Source organism: Mytilus galloprovincialis, chromosome 1 (genome assembly GCF_965363235.1).
Source record: "Mytilus galloprovincialis chromosome 1, xbMytGall1.hap1.1, whole genome shotgun sequence".
NCBI lineage: Eukaryota > Metazoa > Mollusca > Bivalvia > Mytilida > Mytilidae > Mytilus > Mytilus galloprovincialis.
Genome location: NC_134838.1, coordinates 50,376,758 through 50,387,243, shown reverse-complemented (window position 1 = coordinate 50,387,243; position 10,486 = coordinate 50,376,758). Strand labels below are relative to the sequence as shown.

The following is a 10,486-nucleotide window of genomic DNA, read 5'->3' as shown; positions in this document are numbered from 1 at the left end:
CCGTCCTTCTTTCCTATTAGGAAAGGATGGTTTATAACCTGTTTTTTTTCTATTACCGTGTCTTATTAAATAAAGTCATATCTGTCACTTGACTATAACCCGTTGGCCTTTTTCCCCTTGATTGTGAACATTCAACGTTAAACGTAAAATCATTAATTGATAAAAAAAAAAAAAAAAAAAAAAAAAACCAAATCAATCAATCATGTTTCAAAAAGGGAAAGAAGGTTTGCCATTGTTTTTTTCAAACAATTAATTTTTTTATTTTTTTTTCGTTCAGCCCGATGCGTACGTATACGAAGTAACAGAAGGTGAAATCCTTAAAATTGCATTTACTTCAACAGTACCAGTTGGTTGTTTTAGCTTAGAGCAAGAGTTCTGTAGTCAAAGTATCTACATTTCAACACCAACTCAGCAACAAGGGTGCGGTAATGGAAATAACATTCAACAGAGAGAAATTGTGTTTAACCAAAATAACTGTGGAATGGAGCTTCCCAGTCTGAATTGGAATGAATCACTGTATCTAGATATCAATGGATATAGCGATGGGATTTATAATCATGCAGATAGGACAACATATATACGACTTTTTACGAATCCAAATGCCGGAAGTTCAATGTTCAAAATATGGCGGAATTTAACTGTTCCAGAAATAACGGTAAGAATGACTTAGAATGATACTTCATCATTGCACGGTAGGTATAGTGTCCGGCTTGGATCGTGGTTTTTCGAGTGATTCGGTCCGGTTTTTCGAGTGTAGTTCAGGCTTTTTCGAGTGAAAAAACATGCGATCAGGTCAATTAACTGCTATTTCGTAATTATAATAGGTTTTTACATGGCTACCAAACTTATTTTGATTACTACAAATGTATACAGGTTTTGAGCAACTAAGAAGCACAATTTACTTGTATCTAACAAATAATATGAATGTTTATTATTGTCCGGACTTTTTCGAGAGAAACTGTAAAATCGTCCGGGTTTTTAACCAAATGGTCCGGGTTTTTTCAAAGAAAATTGTTATGAAAATAAGGCCTTAACTTGAAAAAAATACTTTTTCTTGTTTATAACTGTAATCAAGTGAAGGACAATATCATATCTTCCAAAATAATCTCCAAACCATCATACTAGTCTACGGTGATCAAATTAACCTTTGTCAATTTAATTCTGATCGAAAAACGTTCTACCACAACTTTCAAGTATTAAATTAGAAATTATTGGATCCTTTATAAAAAGGTCTTTAGAAAATAGTAGAGAGGACTCATAATCTTTTCAACTTTATTTCATGGTTCTTCTGATGGCACAGTTAAAAATATTTTTTGTGGTGAATTTCGGAGTTTTTATACGGGACGTGTTTATATACCGTTGTCCGTCAGTGGTCAGCAAGTCGGAAAATGACTCACAAACGCTGTAACCAATTAACATGAAACTTCAGAGAAATGTTTATATCTATTGAGGTATCCAACCTTTCGGATTTTATAATTTTAGATTTTACGTTTCCAAATTATTGGATTTTATTTTCAAACTAGAGGCTCTAGAGGCTCTAAAGAGCCTGTGTCACTCACCTTCGTCTATGTGCTGTAGTTCATATTAAACAAAGGACACCCTTCAACATTGAAGACAAATAGAATCAAGACAAAATTCTCTATTATGGTGACAATGACTTGCTTGTAATTCTTACTTTACTGGAAATTATTGCTGTTTACAGTTATCTCTATCTATAATGAACTTAGTCCAGTAGATTCAGAGGACATGATTTTTGTCAAAGTAAACGGACGATAAAGAAGGACAGTCACAGCGACGAACACCAAATGATGGGAAAAACTCACTTGATCCTTTTTGGCCAGAAGAGCTAAAATTTGGTGATTTTAAAGTTTCAGACAATATTTTTAAAGTGCTTTTAGAAGTTGTCACGTAACTTTGACAATGAGGGTCGATAGAAAACAAAACATTACGACAAAAGAGATGATTTCAGATTTCCAATTGTGAACTTTCCATTTCTAAGTAGCAATATTCCAGCAGCACCTGCATACGGAGTATATGTCCCCCAATTGATACGATATTCCCGTGCTTGCATTTCCTATCATGATTTTCTTGATAGAGGGTTGTTGCTCACAAGGAAGCTATTTAATCGAGAGTTCCAAATGGTGAAGTTGAAATCATCTCTTCGTAAATTTTACGGACGCCATCACGAGTTGGTTGACAGTTATGGAATAACCGTTTCACAAATGATATCGGATATGTTCCTTACATCGTAACTACAATCCCCTTCTCTTTCATAAATGTGACCTACCGAATTAGACAATTTCCGGATTTGTTATTTCATAAGCAACACGACGGGTGCCACATCTGGAGCAGGATCTGCTTACCCTTCCGGAGCACCGTAGATCACCCCTAGGTTTTGGTGGGGTTCGTATTGTTATTCTTTAGTTTTCTATGTTGTGTCATGTGTACTATTGTTTGTCTCTTTGTCCATTTTTAAAGCCATGGCGTTGTCAGTTTATTTTCAATATATGAGTTTGACTGTCCCTCTGGTATCTTTCGTCCCTCTTTTTTGACTGATTTACATAGATTAAGGTAACCTCCTTTCAGCTTTTCATAAGTTTTTGATACTAGTATCACATTTAGAAATTATTTATAGGTTTCATAACAAGTGAGGTCGGATATCGCTTGATATGAACTCTTACAGTTATTTAATTTCAATATACTACGGCGAACTATTTGAACTAAATAACGTGAGTTGATATCAAACGATATATCATTCTCATCAATGACCTAACAAATAGCTAAAGAGATGCCGTAATATCATCTTATGATCCTGGATAAGCAAATCAAATTAACGCAGATTTCCGTATATCACTTTTTCGTATCACACTCTGTGCAGTGTGCTACGAGAAATGCCTTTTCGTGCAAGAATATAGATAATAAGCCACAACCATAAGAGAATGAACTTTTTTTTTAAACGTCACGGGCGTAGCATGCACTCATGGTGCAGCTGTTTATCAAAGACGCAATAAGAAACCTACCTCAATCCAAATTGTCTATGCTTTCATTAGAGTGTTGGCATCATGAATATATAATGAACATGTAATTCATAAGAAGTGACAAACAACAATATATACAAATGTACGATACTTGTTTATAAAGTTTAATCGTAGTACAAGATTATCAAATTGATGAACGCATTGGTTTCGTGCCTTTAAAAGTCGTAGCTTGAACTCTTTTTTCATAGTTTTAAACATAAATACACTGACATTTAACATTTTAAGCTATAGGAAATTTGTAAAATCACTCGATAAAACAAGGACGCACTCGAAAAAGCCCGGACTGCTCTCGAAAAAACGGAACACATAGAAATGAATTTAGTCTCAAAATTTAGTTTTCAATGCAATAACAAGAATATTTGTAAACTGTCTATATATTTAAAGATATAAGGATTCTATGTATGCATTTCAGTCGACATTTGCATTGGTATGTGTATAAAATTAGCTTTATTCTGTTTTTGGAATTAAAGCATTGTAAGGCCAAATTCAACTTTTTTAACAAAGATAATATCGGATTGATAATATATTTTTATCTGAAATACTAACACACCTTGTATATACGTGTATGTTAAACTCAAGCGTCTATATAACGTCCTGTTAGAAAGGAAGTCTGTTTGTTTACATTTTTTATCATAATCACTCGAAAAAAAAGTGGTCACACTCGAAAAAGTCCGATCAAATCACTCGAAAAACCACGATACTTGCCAGACACTATACCTACCGTGAGTGTGTAAAATCGAAAATACAATATTTTCTACTTAATCATGTTAATTGCATAGTGAAATCATAGGTCTACATGCGGCATACAGTACTTTCTTTATATTTTGTACAATGAAATTCATATCAAAGGAAGCATATATCCCAGGGTATAATATTTTAAATTGTATACCTATGGTCACACTAAAAAAATAGAACTGATTTCCAACTAAATCAATAATTCAGTGACACAGTTTCCGTTAGTTTTAACTGATTGAAACAAAGAAGAACATTTATTACCGAGAGAAGCATTTTTCACGTGTGTTAGAAGGTAATTGTGTATACCTATGTTAGTTTACCAAAATACCATATTTTTTGTAAATATAAGACAAACTTCTTTTTATTTTTTTCAAAGTCTTGTTAAGCATAATGGCTTTTTTACATAACTTTAGGTGAAGGTTTTAGACAAAGATAGTATATTAACCTCCAGGCTTTGTCAATCGTACAATGATCCACATATTACAACATTTGACGGACTTTATTATCATTATATGAATGTCGGAGAATTTGTTATGTACAGAAATGATAACGGTCCTTATTGGGTAAGTATTAAAATTATAGTTTATGGTAACCTAAAAGTAAATGTTTGTTGTATATCATATGTTATATGATCAATATTCTTATGGTTATTTGTATGAAATATCGCACAGGTCTTTCAGGGAAGGAAACATTCTGTTCGGCGTGAGCCAAGGCTCCGTGTTTAAGGCCGTATTTTGAACTATAATTGTTTACTTTTACAAGTTGTGACTTGGATAAAAAAAAATTGTCTCACTGGCACTCTTACCACATCTTCTTCTTTCTGTGTAATACAACTTCCATTGACAGTGAATATTGAACTCATTGATAAAGGTCTCCAATGATCGTCAACTTTGTGCACAAATTTAAGCCTGGTATCTACGATGAGGCTTCTTATGACACATAACCCAAACGAAATGAAATGAAAACAACACTTTAAAATTTCAGGCTTCGAAAAATCTTTTCTCTGCTTTACTTCATCAGGGAAAAGTTAAATAGCAAAAATACCTAACACCGAGGAAAAATCAAACCAATAAACAAAGTCAAAAGCTCAAACACACCAAGCAAATGGATAATAACTTCATATTCTTGACTTAGTACATGCATTTCCTAATGTAGAAAAATAGTTGATTAAATCTGGTTTTAATGGTAGCTAAACCTCACACTTCACGCGCTCAAGGCTAGAAATGTATAAGAACCGAAACAGTTGTAGAGCTATTTGTATTTGACAAGTACCAAAGTACTGACCACCAAGCTGATGGTATCCACGAGGACTGATAGCCCTAACGCAAAACATAAAAATGGAACACGTGTTGTTTTAATATAGATATCATCTTATAAACGATGTACATCACATGATGTATAAATCGTTAATGTGTTTTAAAAATAATTACTAAGCAGCTGTTAAATGTTTATAAACAGTTACTGACTATTGTTTTAAACCATAGAAAAAAGGTATAACATATATACTCATATTGTCTGACCATACTGTCTGGATACGTTAAGTTACTTTGAGTGTTAGTTGCGTAAGTTATGAATTTTCAAGGTTTACAAATAGAAAAGTTTTTTGTCTGTTTCCCCTATCTTTTTTAATTGTTTTTTTTCTTTTTAGCTCACCTGGCCAAATATGCCAAGTGAGCTTTTCTCTACACTTGCCGTCCGTCGTCCGTCATCGTCGTCGTCCGACATTCGTCGCCATCGTCCGTTAACTTTTACAAAAATCTTTTCCTCTGAAACTACTTGTCCAAATTTAACCAAACTTGGCTATAATTATCATTGGGGTATATAGAAAAGAATATGTCCGATCAACTAGCCCGCCAACCAAGATGGCCGCCATTGCTAAAAATAAAAAAAAATAGGGATATATTTTGCCTTATATCTCTGTAACCAAAGTATTTAGAGCAAATCTGACGGGGTAAAATTGTTCAGCAGGTCAAGATCTATCTGCCATGAAAATTTTAGACGAATTACACAACCCGTTGTTAGGTATTTAAATGAAAAATTATTAATTTTAATGACATTTTGCAGTTTTTGGTTATTATCTTGAATAATAATATAGATAGAGATAAAGTGTAAGCAGCAATAATGTTTAGCAAGGTAAGATCTAAAATACGTCAATACATAAAAAAGGTCAATTGACTCTTTAAGAAGTTATTCCTCTTTATAGTAAATTTTTAATAATTTTTCATGGTTGTAATCTTTTACAAAAAACTTCTCTGAAACTACAGACATATTCAACCAAACTTGCCCACAATCATCATTAGGGTATGTATTTTTAAAAATGTGTACGATGACCCTGCCTGTCATCAACATGGCAGCCATGCCTAAAAAAAGAACATATGGGCAAAATGCAGATTTTGCCTTATATCTCTGTAACTAAAGTATTTCGAGCTAGTTAATATATATCTGCCCTGAAAATTTCAGACGAATTAAAAAAGACGTTGTTAGGTTGCTGCCCTAGAAATTTTGCAGTTTTTGGTTACTATCTTGAATACTATTATAGATAGAAATAAACAGTAAATAACAATAATGTTCAACAATAAGGTCAGATCTACAAATATGTCAACATGACCAAAATAGCCAATTGACCCCTTTTCACAATTTTTTGGTATTTTTTGTAATCTTTTACAAAAATCTTCTCCTCTGAAACTACTGAGACATAGGCCACAATCATCATCAGGATATCGAGTTTAAAAAATGTGTCCGGTGATCCCGCCTGCCAACCAACATGGCGAACATGGCTAAAAATGGAACATATAAAACGCAGATTTTAGCTTACATCTCTGAAACAAAAGCAAACGTATTATTCGTGGATTATTTCATGCATCAATTGTAAACAAAAATATCAGGTTAGCTTCACAGACTCCATGAAGCCTTTAGTTTAAGAAAATAAAAATTTTAAATTACTTTGATTTGTTACATAATGTTCATACAATTTTTCAATGTCAGTTTTTTAAACGTGTTGTCTGTGCAGATATTTTTAAGTTAAAAACAAAAGCTTTTTAATAATTATGTGAATATACGCATTTGGCCATGATCATATGCATATGGTCTATATATAATACCAACTACAAATATCATCAGGAAATATATTTTTATGTTACGTCGATGAGTGACACAATGATTGGTGCAATTAAAAAAAAAACAGCAAAACAACAACACGATAACCCAAATAAGTCATCCAAGAATCAACGCATGTGCTTATCAAATACAAAAATGTCTTCGTCTATATTTGATTTTAAAAGTTATACCTTCGATCTTCTATCGATATTCCTTGATGTTTTAATGCTGCTGGAGTGATATCTCGTTAAAGACTGTTCGAAATTAAAGGCACATTACCACATTCAGCAATCAACTAGTGCTACACCGTCTAATAATGTTACTCTGCTTCCTGATAAGTAATGAATAAATTAAAAGGTTGAGACGAACACTAACTTCAGCATGTTTAATGGGCACTTACACCATATCCGAAATATACCCAACACTAGACTAACGAAAATATGACATGTACAAAGATGTATTGTCTAGTTTAACTTAACTTTACATTCTTCAGTGTTGTCATCATTTGAAGAGCGAAGGACGCAATGTTCACCTTCAAGAACATCTACAAATACGAACATAAAAATTGATTAACTAAACTATGTTAAACATGATATTGAAACCCATAAAAACAACAATAACCATTTATCAGCAATTTGTATCCCTTTGATCTTACTGCCTAATATTTTTAAGATCATGGACAGGACTTGATACTCGACAAAAATAGGCAGTTTCGTCATGTACAAGTGACGTCTAGTGCTCAAGTCCATCCGCGTCAATTTATCAATGAAATGCATGCGACGTCATTCATACTACCGAACAACTATCCCAACGTTTTGTACGCGTAAAAGTAGTTTGACTAACTTTTTTATTCTTATTCATAATCACAACCAACAAAACCTCCAGTTATGGAAAATTGCCGATAAAAAGAATAGGCATATGGCATTTTTTTCTATACTGACTTCATCAGCTCGAATATTATCTCCTCCTAGAGGACTCACTTGATATTCTTGCTGATCAAGTCAGTATCAAGAATTAAAATGCATATATTGGTGCACCTGAGAAAGCTTTATGTCAATTCTTCGTTTCATTACATTACTGTTTCTCATAGAAGTGTGTGTGTGCCGAGTTATTTTTTTTTTTTTTTTTTTTTTTTTGCATTTTTGTTCCCTTGTCGAATGAATTTTGTTTAAACAAGGAGAAATAAGCCTCAGGCTAACTGCGATTGAAATAAGGTCAAATTTTTCATCATTATATTTTGTACATATTATGAGGAAATCACTGTAGTGGTTCTCATTGAGGTATAAGTGGGATCCAGGATTGGCCAAATGTTTGTAAGCCGGACACGTGAATGTCATACTATTTTGCATGAAAGAAGGAAAAGAAGTCAAGCTGGTCAAGTAAAATTACAAGCGCTATTATTACAATGATAACATCCCTCTCTCCAAATTAAAACTCCACTGTACTGTTTGATGACCTTTTTAATCTCATAATCTTTCTTTTAAAGGTACATGCCTTATTCACCAACTGTGGATGGGGCTGGGTTGGATCGTCATGTAATTGTGGAGTAGCAGTAAGAAGTCGGAGATCACTTTTTGTGATACGAACCTGTAGAGAAATATCTAGAACACAATCCGACTTTTTTCCACAGCCGAGAACATACAGGATAAATTGCGATGAGAATGACATGTTCATTGAGTCCAGAAATAATGAATATATTGTAAGATCATACAATTGATTATACTGTGTCCCTTCATCCCTTTAAAAAAAATTTCAACTTTAGAGATAAGAAAAGCATACGGGAGTAATACAATGTATTTAAGGATGTACTTAGGTGCGTTTTTAGATAAGTGTCAAATGTTCGGATTCCTTGATGTTTCCTTACGATACAAGGTAACATATTTTGCCCCATAACACCTATTTATCTTTTAACATAAGACTTATTAGCTCATAAAAGGTCATTTGACTAAATTCAAGCAGATTCTTGATTTTCTTTCTTCTGATTTGAGACCTAAATAATACCAATGCAAATATAAGGTAAAAAAAAGTCCGAGTCAGCCTTTTTATAAATCAAACATCTCGAAAAGGAGTTCAATGACCTATCAGTATTTTGTAGCTTATTTTAATCCTTAAGTTATACTCTTCCAGCTTAAATTATCAATTTTGAATTCTTGATTTATTTAAATTTACCTAAGATCACCTAAGTACATCCTTAATGAAATGCCATAGTAGTTCACACTTTGCAGTTAATACCTTAATCTACATATTCACATAAATAGAAGATACACAACAAGGAAAATGTGGGAATTCATTAACTCAAATGGCAGAGACATCGGATGAGTTAACCAGTGACCTGTTTTCTGTTTTGTATACATCTACGAGGTCCTTGCAATAATTGTTTAAATGTTTCTGTTTTAAACGATTCATCTGGCATTCCCATTTTATTATTTGAGTGCAACGGATGAGCTGTGTCTAAAAGATTATGCAGTTTATCATTGTTTATAATACTTTTTTGTGTTTCTTAATTATATTTTTAACTCTGACGAATTCCTTTGCCTATCAACAGTATATATAAAGAGTGATACTATTTAATTTTCTAAAAAAAAGATGTTACAAAGAGTTACTATCGTCTAAATATCTTACGCGTTAACGTGTTCCTTTTATTTGTTTTTGTATATTTGTTTTTTGGTCTGGTTAATCATTTTTGGTAATATCTTTTTGGGTGGCTCTGTATTTATATATTCCGCTATTGTTATAAAATTAAGGAGATATGGTTGTTGAGGATATAGTTCAAATACTTAAAGTTATGTTCCCCGTAATTACGTCTTATGTTTAAGACGTTACACTGTAGCTTTGTGTGGGCGCCTTAGATATAGATTTCGATTATAAAAGTAACACAACGAAAAGTATAGAGACTTATAAGTTTACTACAATTCATGTTGATGCCGTGCCGCTTTGGAAAGTAAACTGACAGCGGTGAGAGCAGGTCATAAAAGTGCTGTATTAAGACGACTTTTGAGATTTTGATGCAGAGCAGGGTTTGCAGAAGACAATAACAATCAAAACCAAGGAGTAAACAAAGACTCATAAAACCAAAAGACATTTACATCAACAGTAATAAATAATAAATACAGAATTGTTAGAAACAATTTCGCACAACCAGAAGATAATTAGTGATTTGACGAAAAATTATAGATATAACAAAGGACGAGGATGAAATTCTACAACCATATGAGTATAAATTCTTTCTGAATACTAAAATAAGACACAAACGTAAAACAATACTCATATTCACCAAGTTCTAATGCTACCACCTTGCCTTGTCAGTCAACATAAAATGCTTTCAGTTCAGTTCAAAATACACATCGCTTTGTTTATCAACAAATGTACCATATTTCGCCAAACATTACGCAAAATTACCAACTTCCGAAACTCACCTTACCTACATTTACAGGAGATACACTCATTTGACAAATTTTTTGGGACTCGTCTGTTCACTACAATTCCACACTTACCAACATATAGAAGTTAACGTATATGAAATCGCAACTAAGTTATGAAGCCGCGCGATGTACTGATGAACTGCCGCTCAGCAACAATAATTATACAGAAGCTATTAAATTGTTTAAAGAACTTTT

General features: G+C 32.9%; 1 long non-coding RNA gene across 1 annotated transcript; it reads left to right on the top strand.

The window, feature by feature from the left end:
* Positions 1-283: 283 nt before the first annotated feature.
* Positions 284-8,836, top strand: LOC143077446 (uncharacterized). Its single transcript, XR_012978947.1, has 3 exons — positions 284-655; positions 4,187-4,336; positions 8,356-8,836. It is a non-coding gene; the product is annotated as an uncharacterized LOC143077446 (long non-coding RNA).
* The last annotated feature ends 1,650 nt before the right edge of the window (positions 8,837-10,486 follow it).